At 45.9% G+C, this 17,357-nt stretch overlaps 1 pseudogene; it reads right to left on the bottom strand.

Annotated features, from left to right (window-relative positions):
* Positions 1–661: 661 nt before the first annotated feature.
* LOC136469046 (polyphenol oxidase II, chloroplastic-like) lies at positions 662–16,335 on the bottom strand (annotated as a pseudogene).
* Between the last annotated feature and the right edge of the window lie 1,022 nt (positions 16,336–17,357).

Here is a 17,357-nt window from a genome sequence, read left to right as displayed (position 1 = left end):
TCAAGGATGAATGCACTATTCAAATATACACACTAGCTTGGAGGGGGCGCGATAATCATGAACAATTGAGTTGAACTTTCAGATATCACCCTTGCATAAATGACCGTTATCATGTAGCAACGCATGAACATAGATTACCATGTTGATTTCCATCAAATAATAGTAGAGAATCTGATTCTGTTAATGTTGTTTAGTCCGAAAATTTTCTTTAACAACAAGTTTCTTCTACAACAGACTTCTAATTACACGCAAACAAGAACTCAGCGTCTCGATTTTGGCTTAACAACAATATTCGTCCAAAACCAAATAATATCTAGTGAAAATTATATTTCGCTAACGTTACTATGCACAGGCACTCACCTAAGCTAGTAGATATAGAAGATAAACGGATATAGAGAAATCGACCATGGGCTCGCTCCTTCCTAAATAAAAAAGCACAATGCAATCAGCCGGTACACCCTACCGGCAACGGCATAGTGTCCCAATCTGTCTCAGTTACGTCCTGTTTGCTTGGCTTATAAGTCGTACTTTTTTAGCCAACGAACAACATTATTGTCTCACAACAAATCAGCCAACGGTACTTTCAGCCATGGCTTATCAGCCAAGCGAACAGCGCACGACATACGTACGGTGCTTGAGTGTTAGCAGCAGCAGCTAGCTACTAGTTTCGATTCTTGATGGTGGGGCGAACGTTGATCGTCACCTTGGCAGCTGTGCGCGGCACGATTACGACGTCGACGGTGCTATCGTCCTCAGCGTCGAGGTCGTACAGCACGTCGGTGATGCAGAGGGAGACCTTCCCCTTCCGCGTCCCGCCGGCGCCGGAGCCCGGCACGACGGCGAAGCACCCGGAGACCGTCCCATGGGTGACATGATATGTCTAGCTTGTTGATTCCAATGAGATTAGGATAGAAGGTATAGAGACCCTCGGTTAGCTAGACAATCTAAGCCACAAAGAACATTTTACAGAATAAGAAAATGCATAATGTTTAAGTTGTAATTTTTTTCATGATACTTTCAAGGATGAATGCACTATTCAAATATACACACTAGCTTGGTGGGGGCGCAATAATCATGAACAATTGAGTTGAACTTTTAGATATCACCCTTGCATAAATGACCGTTATCCTGTAGCAACGCATGAACATAGATTACCATGTTGATTTCCATAATCCTTACAGAATAAGAAAATGCATAATGTTGATTACAAGTCGCCGTCGCCGGCGTCGGGCCCGCCTTGCCGACCCAGATGTGCACGGTGGTGTGCGCCATCCGCTCCACCGAGCCCATGCTGCTTGTGCTTGACCCGAGGTCGGTGCAGTACTTCTCGCCCAGGAACGACTCCGCGCCCTCACTAGTAGAGAAATGGGTTGTAGTCCCGGTTGGGAGCTGACTTTAGTCCCGGTTTCTCAACCGGGACTACGAATCCGGGACTTTAGTCCCGGGTCACATAACCGGGACTAAAGGTCCATCCTCAAGAGAAAAATAAACGAAATTATAGGGAGACCTCTCTTGCGATGTGTGAGATTCGAACCCAGGACCTCTTTCCTCGTGCATAAACTCCTTACAAATTCAGCTGTACACCACATGTGACAAGGTCCTGGACACTCTCCTTTTGAATTGACCTGTGGAGTACCTTTAGTCCCGGGTGGAAGACCTTTAATCCGGGTTGGTGACACCAACCAGGACTAAAAGGTCACCCTTTAGTCCCGGTTGGTATTACCAGTCGGGACTAAAGGAAAGGACCTTTAGTCTGGGTTGGTAACACCAACCGGGACTAAAGGTCGACTTTTAGTCTGGATTGGTAACACCAACCAGGACTAAAGGTGGCCTGCTGCGAAAGCGTGCCAGGACAGGGGCCTTTAGTCCTTGTTGGTAGCTCCAACCAAAACTAATTCTTCCTTTACTTCCGGACGCAAAAAATACCAAGACTAAAGCCCAAAATCGAAGCAGATGAAAGGTCATTTCTCTACTAGTGCCTTACGTACTTGCTGCCAACAGTTCCGTCAAAATGAAGCCAAAGGTGGTCAATTAGCTCACATGCTGTACACAGCGGAGTATGTATGTGTGTGTGTATATATATATATACACACACACACACACCTGGTTGTATACGGTGCTCAGGTTCTTGCTAGCAAGTTTCTTGTATTTTTTGTCCTTTGGGCCCTTGAAAGGGATGGGCTTCGCATCCTGGTCATTGAGGTAGTCTAGGTCGATCAGCGCGTCGAGGTTCGCCGGGATCCGGTTGGCGTCGTACAGCGGGTTACTGGCCGTGGAGCCCTCGCTGAAGAGAGGCGGCACCACCATGCCGGCGGGGGCGTCCCAGTTCCAGAACGGCAGCGTGAAGGTATCATCGCCGATGAGCTGCCTAAAAGCATCTAGGCCCCTAGTTGGGTTTCGGTGATTAATGACAATACAAGATTACTATAACTAACGTGTGTTTTGCAGAGGAAATTAAGTTAGGTCATGGTAATGGATATCAATTGGGCAATCAAGGTGATCATGCCCCTACGATGGAAATCGTTTCGGTTTTCAAAGGATGGACGACAAGGTTAAGGATGACTAGTTCTAAGTGTCGATTGGAGTTGGAGAGACACTTAGAGTAGTTTAGGACTTTGTTTTTCCATTGGTCGTACTATTAAGGGGGGTATGGACGGGTAGCTTGACCTAGATGAGTCTAGTGAGTTAGGTGTGGTGCACACTTATCCCAACTAGCACTAGGTAGCTCCACAATAGCCCTATGATCCTATGGAGCAAACTTCATTCACATATGATCGAGAGTTAGAAGTGAATTGAGGGTCAAATGCTGACCGGATGTTGGCTCCGGTCGGACCGGACGTTGGCTGCAGGGTCCGATCAGTTCATTTGATCAAGGTGATTGCGTTCGGTGCGACCGAACGCTGAGTGGTCGAGTGACCGGACGCTGAGGACCAGCGTTCGGTCGACTCCACTAAGGTTCCAGAAGAGAAAATCTGCGACCGGATGCGTCCGGTCAGTACTGACCAGACCCTGGGGGTTCAGCGTCCGATCGAGTACAGTAAGGTTCCAGTGAGGGTTTAATGCGATCGAACGCGTCCGGTCAGTGGTGATCGGACCCTGCCAGTGTCCGGTCAACACTTAAACACTGGTGTGCGGGTTGAACTGACCGGAGCGTCCGGTCAACATGACCGAAGCGTCCGGTCACCCCACAGAGGCACATAACGGTTCGTTTTTTAGGCTTTCTTATAAATAGAAGCTCCACTCGTGTGTGGAGTCACTTTTGCTCATTCCAACAGCTGAGAAACACGTTTCTAAGTGCCAAGAAGAGCAAGGTCCTAGTGAGGTGATTGAGATTTGAGAATCCAAGAGAGTAGCCTCATTAGTGAATCAAGAGTAGCAAAGTGTGCATCCACCGTTCTCATTAGGCTTCGCGTGGTCAAGTGAGAGTTTGTGCTTGTTACTCTTGGTGATCACCATCACCTAGACGGCTTGGTGGTGATTGGGAGCTTGGTGATCACCCGGCGGAGCTTGTGGGTGACCCAACTCGAGTTGTGAGCGGTTATGGGTGATTCACCACAATGGAGTGTCGAAGAATCAACCCGTAGAGAGCACTTGATCCTTGCGCAGATCAAGGGGGAGCTACACCCTTGCGCGGGTGCTCCAACGAGGACTAGTGGGGAGTGGTGACTCTCTGATACCTCGGCAAAATATCGCTGTGTTCCTCTCTCTCTATTTACTTTGAGCATTTACTTTGAGTATTTACTTTGAGCAATTCAATACTTGTTGTTACATTCATAGAATTACCATGCTAGAGTAAGTTTGGAACATAGGTTGCAAGTCCTTTGTGCATTAGATTAATAGAAACACTTTTCTAGGCACAAGGGGTTAATTGGGCTAACCGTTGGCTTTAATTATTGCAAGAAAATTTAGAATTAGCCCAATTCACCCCCCCCCCTCTTGGGCATCTTGATCCTTTCAATTGGTATCAGAGCCTCGTGCTCACGTTTTTAAGCTTAATCGCTTAGAGCAAGATGTCTCATGGGGATGGACCTCCTCCTATCTTTGAGGGAGATTACTTTCCATATTGGAAAATCCACATGGAGGCATACTTAGAAGCTCTAGATGTTGGTATACTTAGAGCCGCCTCACAAGGCTTCCCAAAACCTCGGGATGCTACACACTTACAAGGCGATGAGGTTAATTATGAAAAGTGGAATGCAAAGGCTCGAAACACTATCTTTAGAGGCCTTTGCAAAGATGTGTTCAACAGCGTAAGGAACCACAAAGACGCCCATGCACTATGGTCAGACATTTGTGCGCTCCATGAGGGAACCAAGAGTGAGCGTGAGGAACGCTATCATCTTGTAATTAAAAAGCTAAATTCATTTGAGATGCTTCCCAAAGAATGTGCTAATGAGATATATTCATGTTTGAATGTTCTTGTAGAGGAAGTCAATGGGCTTGGACTTACTCAAATGTCACCATCCGACGTTGTGAGAAAGATCTTGAGTGTCCTCCCCATTGATAAATATAGGCGTATTATGACCGTGCTACACCAAGATGATATTTCCACCGCTACACCGACACAAATCTTGGGAAAGATCGATGCTCATGAGATATACATGCACATCACACCACAAGATGGCTCATCCTCTACCAAGAAGAAAGAGAAGGACTTAGCATTCAAAGCTAGCCAAGATAAGGGCAAAGCAAGACTTGAGTATGAGAGCTCAGGTGATGAAGAAGATGAAGATGAAGATCTTGCTCTCATGGTGAAGAAAGCCACCAAAATGCTAAAGAAGCTAAACAAGAGTGGCATCAAGTTCAACGATAAGAAGAAGTTCTTCACAAGCTCTAGAAGAAAGCTAATCTCTGAAATGGATTGCTTTAATTGTGGTGAACTTGGTCATCTAGCACATCAATGCACCAAGCCCAAGAAAGACAAGTTCAAGAACAAGAACAAGGGCAAGAAAGATGACTCAAGTAACGAAGACGAAGATGAGAAGAAGAAGAACAAGCCATACAAGAAGAGAGATGGCAAGAAGAGGGACTTCCACAAGAAGAAGAGTGGAAAGGCCTACATCGTTGGTGATTGGCTCACGGACATTGATTCATCTAGTGGATCATCCGATGATGATAGTGAAAATGAGAAGGTGGCCGCCATTGCTATTGATCTTTCATCTTCACCGCCACCATCGCCATCATCCTCTACACACCTATGCCTTATGGCCAAGGGTGAACGCAAGGTAACTAATAATGATGATAGTAGTGATGATGAGCAAGCTAGTGATGATGATAGCGATAGCAATGATGATGATTCACCTTCATATGATGATCTTGTCAAAATACTAAGACAATACACTAAGATCATTAGAAAGAGTAGAGCTAAAAATGAAAGCTTGATGCTAAAAATGATTCACTTTTAGCAAAATGCGATACATTGGAAAAGGCTAATGTTGAGCTTAAAGAAACAAATGATGTTATATCATCCAAACTCAAGGAGCTCAAATCTTCTAAGAAAGAGCTTAAAGATAAACATGATAAACTTGAGTGGGTGCACAATGAGCTCATCACTAGCAACAACAAGCTAAAAGATGAATATACAACTCTAAAGATCAATCATGATACTCTTGTTATTACTCAAGAATTTTTACCAAATGAGCCACATGATGCTACTAACCATGTTGTTAAGATTGATATAGCTACATCATGTGATGATTTAATTGATGAGAGCATTGAGCAAGGATCTAGTGGCAAAGGCAAGAAAGTGGTTGAGTGCAATGATTATGATGAATATGTCAAGCTCAAGAATGCAAATGAAAAGCTCATGAAAGATCTTGAAGATATGAAAAGCCACAACACCATTGTGCTAGAAACTCTTGATCATGATGAAGAGTTGATCCTTGAGAATGAGAAGCTCAAAGAAGAGAACAAGAAGCTCAAGGAAGAGAAGAACAATGATGTTCTCAAGGAAGAGAACAAGAAGCTCAAGATGGAGAAAGAGCATCTCAAGATGGGATTGAGCAAGTTTGCAAGAGGCAAGCATCTATAAAGTGAGCTACTCATGAACACCGTCATGAAGATGGATAGAAGTGGCATTGGATATGTGGCGAGTGTAGAGAAGAAGAAGGCTCAAGTTCAACAACAACAATCAAAGCCAAAGCCAAAGAGATGTTTTGAGTGTGGACAAGAAGGCCACTTTGCTCATGAGTGCCAAACTCCACCGCCATAACCCTTGCCCAAGCATGCTAGACCCTTTGCCTTCAATGCTCACTACATGCTTAAAAAGGATTCTAGTGGAAAGATGAAAGTCATGTTCTTATGACCCCCTAACAAGAATAGGCCTAAGAAGATTTGGGTGGCTAAGTCACTTGTTGAGAAGGTGAATGACCCTCAACAAGTTTGGGTTCCTAAAGCTTGAATCTCTTGTGTGTAGGTGAACTACAAGACCGGTGGAAGTCATTGGATTATTGATAGTGGTTGCACTCAACATATGACCGGTGATTCTCGTATATTCACCTCACTAGATGAAGAGGTAAATGGACAAGAGAGAATAACATTTGAAGATAACTCAAAGGGCAAGGTTAAAGGATTGGGTAAAGTGACAATATCAAATGATCATTCCATCTCAAATGTGCTTTATGTTGCTTCATTGAGCTTCAACTTGCTATCCGTTGGACAATTGTGTGATCTTGGCTTCTAATGCTTGTTTACCGAGAAAGAGGTTGTTGTATCTAAGGTAGATGATAATCAAGTGATATTCAATAGATTTAGATACAACAACTTATATCTAATGGACTTCACCTCCAAAGATGCAAATTTGAAGACTTGCCTATTCACCAAAACAACACTTGGGTGGCTATGGCATAGAAGACTTGCTCATGTTGGGATGAGCTCACTCAAAAAGCTTATGAAGAATGATTTGGTGAGAGGGTTAAAGAATGTGAAGTTTGAAAAGGACAAGCTTTGTAGTGCATGTCAAGCCGGCAAGCAAGTTGCAAATACTCATCCAACTAAAGCTTTCATGTCAACCACAAGAGTGCTAGAACTCCTTCACATGGATTTATTTGGACCAACTACATACAAGAGTTTGGGAGGAAATCTTTATTGTCTTGTGATTGTTGATGACTATTCAAGGTATACATGGGTATTCTTCCTTCATGACAAATCTGAAGTTGCATCTTGCTTCAAGAAGTTTGCCAAGAGAGCACAAAATGAATTTGAAGTGAAGCTCAAGAAGATTAGAAGTGATAATGGCAAAGAGTTTGACAACACAAACATAGAGGCCTATTGTGATGAAGTTGGAATCAAACATGAGGTCTCCACAACATACACTCCTTAATAAAATGGTGTAGTTGAGAGGAAGAACCGGACATTGATCACTCTTGCAAGAACAATGCTTGATGAGTACAACACCCCTGAAGCTCTATGGGCGGAAGCAATCAACACCGCATGTTATGCATCCAACCGCCTATTCCTTCAAAAGTTTCTTGGCAAGACACCTTATGAGTTGCTCAATGGGAAGAAGCCGGGCGTCTCCTTCTTTAGGGTGTTTGGTTGCAAATGCTACATCTACAAAAAGAGGCAACACCTAGGAAAGTTCTAAAGACGTTGTGATATTGGTTTTCTTGTTGGTTACTCATCAAAGTCCGCTTGGTTGAAGAAACATATGATGTGGAATTTGATGAATCTAACAGCTCCCAAGGAGCACATGAGAATCTTGATGGTGTAGGTGATGAACCATTGAGGGAGGCTATGAAGAATATTCTAGTGGGAGACATCAAGACAAAAGATGATGAAGATGATGTACAAATCATTGATCAATCTTCTTCATCAAGTGTGCCACAAGATGGTGAAAAAGATGGGAGAGTAGAAAACGAAGATACTCATGTCTCCCATGAGCAAATGGTGGTACAAGCACAAGATGTTGATGCTCCACAACCTCCTCCTCAAGTGGTCAATAGAAGAAATACACCTCTCCTACAAGATCATCCACAAGATCTCATCATAGGGAGTCCATCAAATGGTGTAATGACTCGATCTCAAAAACTTGCTTCATTTATTGCTCATCACTCTTTTGTCTCTTGCTATGAGCCTACCAAGATAGAAGAAGCTCTTAAAGATCCAGATTGGATCAATGCCATGCATGAAGAGTTGAACAACTTCACTCGCAATGAAGTTTGGACTCTTGAAGAGCAACCAAAAGGTGCAAGAGTCATTGGAACAAAGTGGGTGTTCCACAACAAGCAAGATGATCAAGGTGTTGTTGTGAGGAACAAGGCAAGACTAGTTGCAAAGGGGTTCTCCCAAGTTGAAGGTTTGGATTTTGGAGAGACCTTTGCACCGGTTGCAAGATTAGAAGCCATCCGTATCCTACTTGCATATGCATCACATCATGAAATGAAACTATATCAAATGGATGTGAAAAGTGCATTTTTAAATGGCTTTATTAATGAACTAGTCTATGTTGATCAACCTCCTGGGTTTGAAGACCCTAGATATCCTAATCATGTTTATAGGTTGTCCAAGGCACTATATGGGCTTAAGCAAGCCCTAAGAGCTTGGTATGAGCGCCTTTGGGACTTCCTCATTGAGAAGGGCTTCACCATTAGGAAGGTCGACACCACACTATTCACCAAGAAGCTTGATGGGCATATCTTCATTTGTCAAGTATATGTTGATGATATCATCTTTGGATCATCAAATGAAGACTCTTGCAAAGAATTTGGTGAATTGATATCGAAGGAGATTGAGATGTCCATGATTGGTGAGCTTACATTATTTCTTGGTTTTCAAGTCAAGCAAATGAAAGAAGGGATCTTCATCTCTCAAGAGAAATATACAAAAGACCTTCTCAAGAGATTCAAGATGGATGAATGTAAGCCAATCAAGACACCAATGCCAACCAATGGACATCTCGACCTAGATGAGGGAGGTAACATGGTTGATCAAACTCTCTACCATTCTATGATTGGTAGCTTGTTATATTTAACCGCATCTAGGCCCGACATCATATTTAGTGTGTGTATGTGTGCTAGATTTCAAGCTAATCCTAAGGAAACACATTTAATTGCCGTAAAAAGAATCCTTAGGTATCTTAAGCACACACCAAGCATTGGCCTATGGTATCCCAAAGGAGCTATATTTGAATTAGTTGGCTATTCCGATTCGGATTATGCCGGTTGCAAAGTTGATAGAAAAAGCACATCCGGAGGGTGCCATTTGCTTGGTAGATCACTTGTGTCTTGGTCCTCCAAGAAACAAAATAGTGTGGCTTTGTCCACCGCTGAAGCAGAATACATTGCCGTGGGTGCTTGTTGTGCATAAATATTATACATGAAACAAACTTTGCTAGACTATGGTGTAGTTCTAGAAAAGGTACCTCTTTTGTGCGACAATGAAAGTACGGTAAAACTTGCAAATAATCCGGTTCAACACTCTCGCACCAAGCACATAGATATCCGCCATCACTTTCTAAGAGATCATGTTGCTAAAAATGATATATCACTAGAAGGTGTAAGAACCGAAGATCAATTAGCGGATATCTTCACTAAACCGCTAGATGAGGATACATTTTGTAGATTGCGAAATGAGCTCAATGTACTTGATTTTAGTAACTTCACTAAAAGATGAGCTTGTGTTGTTCCTAGCATGGCATTGTAATATATAACATGTTTAAATTTTTGGCAATGCATATAGGGCTTGTCTAACATGGTTAAGATAACCGCCAAAAAGCGTGTGAAGAAGCTTAACCTTGGATCAAACTTGACAAGCAACTAGATTTACTTACAAGTATTGCATATGCATGGATGTTGTTTTGTCGTTTTGTTCCATTTGCCCTCTTATTGCCTTTTAAAAAAAAGAATTATAGCCTAAGGCAAAATATTTTGAAAATATGAGGGTTTGAGAGAGGTCACTCACATCAGTCCCAATTGGTGTTTATTTGGATCTTATTTGAGTTGGGACTTGATTGGGAACAGGCAGCGCGAAGGAACTTTGAAGATTTGCTAGAAAAGAGTGACCGGACGCTGCACCGGACTCTGAAGTCCAGCGTCCGGTCAGTTCACAGGTGGTGAACTCGCTGCGAAGGAGTGACCAGACTCTGTCTGTCAGCGTCTGGTCAGAGGACGTCTCAGCGTCCGGTCATGTGAAGAAGATGAAGGCTAAGTTGACCAGACTCTGGCTGCGTCCGGTCAGTGTCCACCGGACGCGTCCGGTCACGATTCCAGAGGAATTGGACCTCTTTGGAATCGACCGGACGCTGGGTGGTAGCGTCCGGTCGCTACCACTGGAGCGTCCAATCAGTAGAAAACGTGTGTTTTCCAAACTTCTCATCCGTTTCCTTTTCTACTCACGTGGGGGGCCCTTTATAACCAAATCCGGCCGTACCTATCCCGCATCCACTCCTTGCCCTAGCCGCAAGCCGCTGACATTGCCGCGCCTCCCTCATCCCAAGCCACCACAAGCCCTAGCCGCCGAAGAGCTGCGCTCGCTCATCTCCACCCACGCCGCTGTCTAGCTTACCGCTGCAGCGCCTCCCCGTGCTCCCAGGCTTCTCTCGTGTGCCTCCACAGCCGCCGCGCCATCACCGCAGCGCCTCCATTGCACTAGATCCACACGCCACCGCTCCTATGCACCACAGCGCCTCCCAGCGCCACCATAGCCGGACTTGTGCCGCCGTGCCCATGCTACACTCCACCAGCACCGGTAAGGCCTTACTCTAACGCCATCGTGCCCTAAGCCGCACTGCTATTACAAGCATTGTCTTCAAATTGCAACCAGGGCCATCGATTCATTGTGAACCCTAAGCCTAGCGGTCTTGGTGATCCCCCACGTGACGCTTCTCTCCTTTTCTTTGGATCATCGGTTCATCAGGTAGCAAGCCAGTCGCTTCAATTTTGTACCTACATTGCTTGCTCTCTTAGGGTTTCGCATCTATTAGAAATATCGTATTTATTCATATATCTATCTATTCCATCGTGCAGTGAGTCGGTGCCATTGAGATTGTGTGGTAGTTGTCAGTTAACTCGGAGCCAAGCTCGCGAGAACGGAATGAGGCCAAGCCTTGAAAGTGTCAGTGGACAGTTGATCTTATCAGCGGCAGTGGTTCTAGTCAGATCAGATGGCTTGCACCAAGAATGTTGGTGGTGGTCCAAGAGATGATGATCGGAGGCCTCCGCCTCGCTTGCCTGTAGGTACTAAAGGCAAGGCAACGAAGAAGGTTGCATCAAAGAAGCACAAGTACCCTGATGCAGAGACAGTGAGAGCAGTAGCAGTTGTAGAGGCCGCAGAGCGTGCCAAGAGAGGAGGTGCACGCAGTGGAGTTGTTATTGCAGATCTGCTTCCACCAGATGCGATGGCTACACTTTAGCTTGTTAGGCATCTTCATGGTGGTCCAGCTAGGACTCTCATGATTGGAGGACGGCGTGTTGCCATTGATGAGGTTCAGCCTTAGGGGGAGCCACAGTAGCAGCCTCAGCCATCACATCAAACTCAGGAGCCTCAGTCAGCTCAGGACACACAGGAGGGACAGCCGTCACAGCAGTCTCAGGAGGGTGAGTAGGTCTAGCAGGGCAAGGAGACAGAGCTGGCACCATAGCCATAGTTATGCTGCTCTAGTTGCACTTGTGTCCTAGTCTCACCGAGGCCGCCGACACAGCGGAGGGGATCTCGTCCACTGCCTAGACCACAGGTTCCACCTCCAGTGACCCACCTTGACTTGAGGGCCACCATGGCCAAGTAGGTTCAGCAGCTTCACTTCGTGGAGTTTGATGTGTGGTTCCCACCCAGGAGGGATGAGAGAGTAGCAGAGGGTTTCTACACGCCGCTGCAGGAGGATTTCTATAATGCCTACCTGAATAGTGGAGCAGTCTTTAGATCTCAAAGAGTCTATAGCATAGAGGCTATAGTCGCAGCAGCTGGAGAACACATTCGCCCCTACCTTGCATATCTGCTAGGGCAGATAGATCTGATTGGCTGGACAGGATTATATGTACCATCTTGGGTTCAGCAGTTCTATGCTTCACTCTACATTGACCCGCATCATAACTTTATACACTTTGCATTCAGAGGCAGAGACTACAGGATGATGAGTCAGAGGGCCAGGGAGATACTGAGGCTACAGGAGCAGCTTGTCAGGTTACATGAGGTATGTTATGGACAGCAAGAGACTCCTAGGCGTCCTCATGGTGGTATGGTGCCCCCTATAGATCTTGTGCGCCATTGCTTCAAGGAGCCCTTTGGTGAGGGGTTGAGGAGGAACCCTAGTGACCTTACTCCTACAGCTAGAGTGCTAGAGGCTATCATAAGGAGGACACTACTTCCCAGGATGGGATACAAAGAGGGTTTGACTCGCCTCTAGCTTTGGCTCCTCAACGCCCTGATGCAGCAGACAGTGTTTGATATTTGGGACCTCCTTCTATCAGAGATAGAGGATACTATAGCTAAGGGCTTCAAGGGTTGTAGGCAGCTTCCATATGCACATTGGATCACATTCCTTATTCTCAAGGCTGTGCAAGTTAGGACACCAGAGATGGTTGCAGAGTACAGAGGTGTCACCATAGAGTTTCCAGCTTATAACATGGCACAGAGGATCAGGCATAGCACACCACAGGCACCCACTCAGCCTCGCCGTTGTCTAGATGTACCAGAGTCCGCAGCTTAGTAGGATGAGATTATCAGAGGCATAGCCACTACTGAGGAGGAGCAGCTTGAGGCTCAGGAGGAGAGGAGCGAGTCTAGTGATAGTTCAGATGACAACTACCTGCCTATTCCTCATATGCCTCCATGTAGACATGATGCAGAGGCTGGAAGTTCTAGCTCCGCTCCACCTGCACCATAGACAGACCCCGCTTTGATTGCTATCCTTGAGCGGATGCAACAGGATCAGGCTAGACAGGCTCAGGAGACCACTGCCAACTTTGCATAGTTTCAGGCTCATCAGGATGAGTTCCAGCGATAGCAGTAGGTCCTCCAGTAGCAGCAGCAGCAGATGCATTAGCAGCAGTTACTCATGTAGTAGCAGCTTTTGGGATTCATGCAGCATGTAGTGACAGCCATTGGGCCCCACAGCCATAGCTTTTGCCCTAGATTGGTCAGCCTACTACCACTATGACGACTCCAGTAGTATAGCCCAGTGGGCTTCAGAGTCAGGGACAGCCTCCAGCTCCATTTGCTTCTCCCACAGTATAGGTGTCCCAGTGGTTATCCTCGCCAGTGGTAGCCCTGCAGTTCACACCATTTTAGACGGGCTTCACACCGGATCAGTCACCCTCGCTATTTGTGCCTGACACGTCAGTCTCCAGGAGTCTTGGAGCATCTTTTAGCGAGTTGATAGGGATGTCTACACCGCCACATATGCATGTCCTAAGTCCTTCTACAGCAGCTCCCGTCGCCATGACTACTTAGAGGCTCCCTTCTTCTATCGCATCTTTAGATCCTACGACAGACATACCAGTAGCATCACAGGCAGCACCTACCCCAGCTCAGACCCTAACCACTTTAGCAATGCTTCCAGCCACAGAGGGTCAGTCAGTACAGAGCTCAGGGTCAGATGATGATGGCGCCCAGTTCTAGCTTGCCCCTCGTACCTCAGCGCCTGGCTCGTCAGCTACAGCCCCACTGACCAACCCTTAGGTTTTGGTGTTTGACACCAAAGGGGGAGAGGGTTCGAGTATGTAGACTCAGGGGGAGTGACTTTTAGGGGGAGCCTAGTTAGCTATTAGTCTATTATATACATTTGGAGTTTTATTTGTGTGATACACTATTACTATTATGCATTCATGTGTTTATTTTCATGCATACTATTATATCTATGTGATAGTGATATCTACGTGATTGTGATATATGACATGTGTGCTCTCTACTTTGAATTCCTTTATATGTCATATCACTTGTGTTATGCTCATTTGCTTTTGCTTCCGCGCTTTACTCCGATGCAAATGAGCTTCACCACTTGTACTCATGCTTATTTCATATCTTTTGAGTACATCGTATTGGCTTAGGTCATATAAGCTTGCCTAACTATTTTGTTCTTATTGACAAAAGCTTATATGAACCAAGCATGTCAAAAACCTCACTCTTTCACATACTCAAGGTGGTATTGTCATCAATCACCAAAAAGGGAGAGATTGAAAGCATCTAGGCCCCTAGTTGGGTTTCGGTGATTAATGACAATACAAGATTACTATAACTAACGTGTGTTTTGCAGAGGCAATTAAGTTAGGTCATGGTAATGGAGATCAATTGGGCAATCAAGGTGGTCATGCCCCTATGATGGAAATCATTTCAGTTTTCAAAGGATGGACGACAAGGTTAAGGATGACTAGTTCTAAGTGTCGATTAGAGTTGGAGAGACACTTAGAGTAGTTTAGGACTTTGTTTTTCCTTTGGTCGTACTATTAAGGGGGGTATGGATGGGTAGCTTGACCTAGATGAGTCTAGTGAGTTAGGTGTGGTGCACACTTGTCCCAACTAGCACTAGGTAGCTCCACAACAGCCCTATGATCCTATGGAGCAAACTTCATTCACATATGATCGAGAGTTAGAAGTAAATGGAGGGTCAAATGCTGACCGGACGCTGGCTGCAAGGTCTGGTCAGTTCATTTGATCAAGGTGATTGCGTTCGGTGCGACTGGACACTGAGTGGTCGAGTGACCGAACACTGAGGACCAACATCCGGTCGACTCCAGTAAGGTTCTAGAAGAGAAAATCTACGACCGGACTCGTCCGGTCAGTACTGACCGGACCCTAGGGGTTCAGCGTCCGGTCGAGTACAGTAAGGTTCTAATGAGGGTTTAATGCGACCGGACGCGTCTGGTCAGTAGTGATCGGACCCTGCTAGCGTCCGGTCAACACTTAAACACTGGTGTGAGGGTTGAACTGACCAAAGTGTCCGGTCAACAAGACCGGAGCGTCCGATCACCCCGCAGAGGCACATAACGGTTCATTTTTCAGGCTGCCTTATAAATAGAAGCTCCACTCATGTGTGGAGTCACTTTTGCTCATTCCAATAGCTGAGAAACACGTTTGTGAGTGCCAAGAAGAGCAAGGTCCTAGTGAGGTGATTGAGATTTGAGAATCCAAGAGAGTAGCCTCATTAGTGAATCAAGAGTAGCAAAGTGTGCATCACCATTCTCATTAGGCTTCGCGTGGTCAAGTGAGAGTTCGTGCTTGTTACTCTTGGTGATCGCCATCACCTAGATGGCTTGGTGGTGATTGGGAGCTTGGTAATCACCCGACGGAGCTTGTCGGTGACCCAACTCAAGTTGTGAGCGGTTGTGGGTGATTCACCGCGACGGAGTATCGAATAATCAACCCGTAGAGAGCACTTGATCCTTGCGCGGATCAAGGGGGAGCTACACCCTTGCGTGGGTGCTCCAACGAGGACTAGTGGGGAGTGGCGACTCTCTGATACCTCGGCAAAACATCGCCGTGTTCCTCTCTCTCTCTCTCTATTTACTTTGAGCATTTACTTTGAGTATTTACTTTGAGCAATTCAATACTTGTTGTTACATTCATAGAATTGTCATGCTAGAGTAAGTTTGGAACATAGGTTGTAAGTCCTTTGTGCATTAGATTAATAGAAACACTTTTCTAGGCACAAGGGGTTAATTGGGCTAACCGTTGGCTTTAATTATTGCAAGAAAATTTAGAATTAGCCCAATTCACCCCCTCTTGGGCATCTTGATCCTTTCACTGCCCGAGGGCGCGCTCGTAAAAGTAGATGTACATGCGGTGCCATAGTGCGAAGATCCATGAGAAGTGCACGTCGAACGTCGGGTCATCCTTCGCCGCCGCCGCCAAGCGGGACGACGACCGGTGGTAGCTGTAGTAGCTATCATAGTAGGCCTGGTGGATGGCCGCCTGTGCCACGAAGCTCAGTGGGTTCAACTCTGGCAGTGCCTTCATCTTCTCAATGGCCTCCTTGTACTTCTCCTGGTAGTCCCAGCTCAGGAGATGCACCAGCTGCCGGACGCGTGTCACCTTCGCCTTCGGTGTGAAGTCCACCACGGGGGCCGTCACCGACACCAGAGGGCACGATAACACCCCTTCCGTGTCCGTGCACTGGACAGTGTTCTCGTTCACCTGGTCGGCCCTGGTGCACTCGGCATCCGAGAGGCTCGGGTACCAGGCGAGCCCAGCGGCGACACCGGATAGGCCATTGAGCATCACGTCATACCGGGGCAGCCAGAGGAGGCCGTCAATGTCGCCCCGGCCACCACCGCCGGTGGCCCTGCACGACACCGTGTGGTGTCAAAACCTGGCGGCGGCGGTCTTCTTCTTGGATGGGCATGCAGAGGGTGCCGAGACGAGGATGCTGGAGGTGGCGCAGGCACTCGCCATGGAGCCGTTCATGTCTACACGAGACTACGAGATAGCAGTGGTCTGGATTTGGATGTTGCCACACACATGCATCTGTGCCCAAGGCCAGTATATATAGTGCAAGTCACTACCGGAGACGGCTTCTTTGCCGAGTGTCCTAGACTTTGCCGAGTGCTTTTTATCGGGCGCTCAGCAAAGAGGATATTTGCCGAGTGCCAGAGAGAAAACACTCAGCAAACAACTGGCACTCGGCAAAGAGGTAGTTTGCCGAGTGTCGAGCACTTGATAAACAATAACACTCGGCAAAGACCAGGTTTGCCGAGTGTCGGGCACTCAGCAAACCAGAACACTCGACAAAGGGCCGCCACCATTAACGGCTGGAAGCCACCGTTAACCCTTTGCCGAGTGTCTTCTCCTGACACTCGGCAAAGCGCTGATTTGCCGAGTGTCATTTTTAACACTTGGCAAACCATTTTTTCTCACTTTTAACCTCTAAACTTTTTCTACAGTCCTCGTACAATACCTGGTACTCCATGTTCCAATGTGGCACATTTCTCGTACTTTTTCTATATTTCTTTAATTTATTTCATTTAATTCAATTTTCTTGAATATTTCAAATTATAACTGCTAGTCATTCGAATAATAAAAAAATGAATGGAAAATGATATTCATGTTATTTAGTATAATGTGAGGCCATATCCAGGAGTAGACCACCAATTTCAAACGTCTTGTTTATGAAACATATATGACCACGAACTTGCGGTCAAGTTGTTTTTAAATTCTATAAAAAGCAAACGAAGACCGAAAATCTTGAAACTTGTCGAGATGTTATGATATCATATGTGGAGGCCATGATAAAAAATTGAGAAGGTTTCGCGCAAGTTGTCACGTACGATGCTTGCAAATCGAAGAATCTCCGAAGAAGTTGGGATTCTTCACGAAATCATGAAACTTCTTTGGAGATTCTTCGGTTTGCAAGCATCATACGTGACAACTTGCGCAAAACCTTCTCAATTTTTTATCACAGCCTCTATATATGATATCATGACATCTCG

This window comes from Miscanthus floridulus, chromosome 8 (assembly GCF_019320115.1).
Source record: "Miscanthus floridulus cultivar M001 chromosome 8, ASM1932011v1, whole genome shotgun sequence".
NCBI classification, from domain to species: domain Eukaryota; kingdom Viridiplantae; phylum Streptophyta; class Magnoliopsida; order Poales; family Poaceae; genus Miscanthus; species Miscanthus floridulus.
Note: the sequence above shows the minus strand (reverse complement) of the source record. Positions and strands in the feature narration are given on the sequence as shown.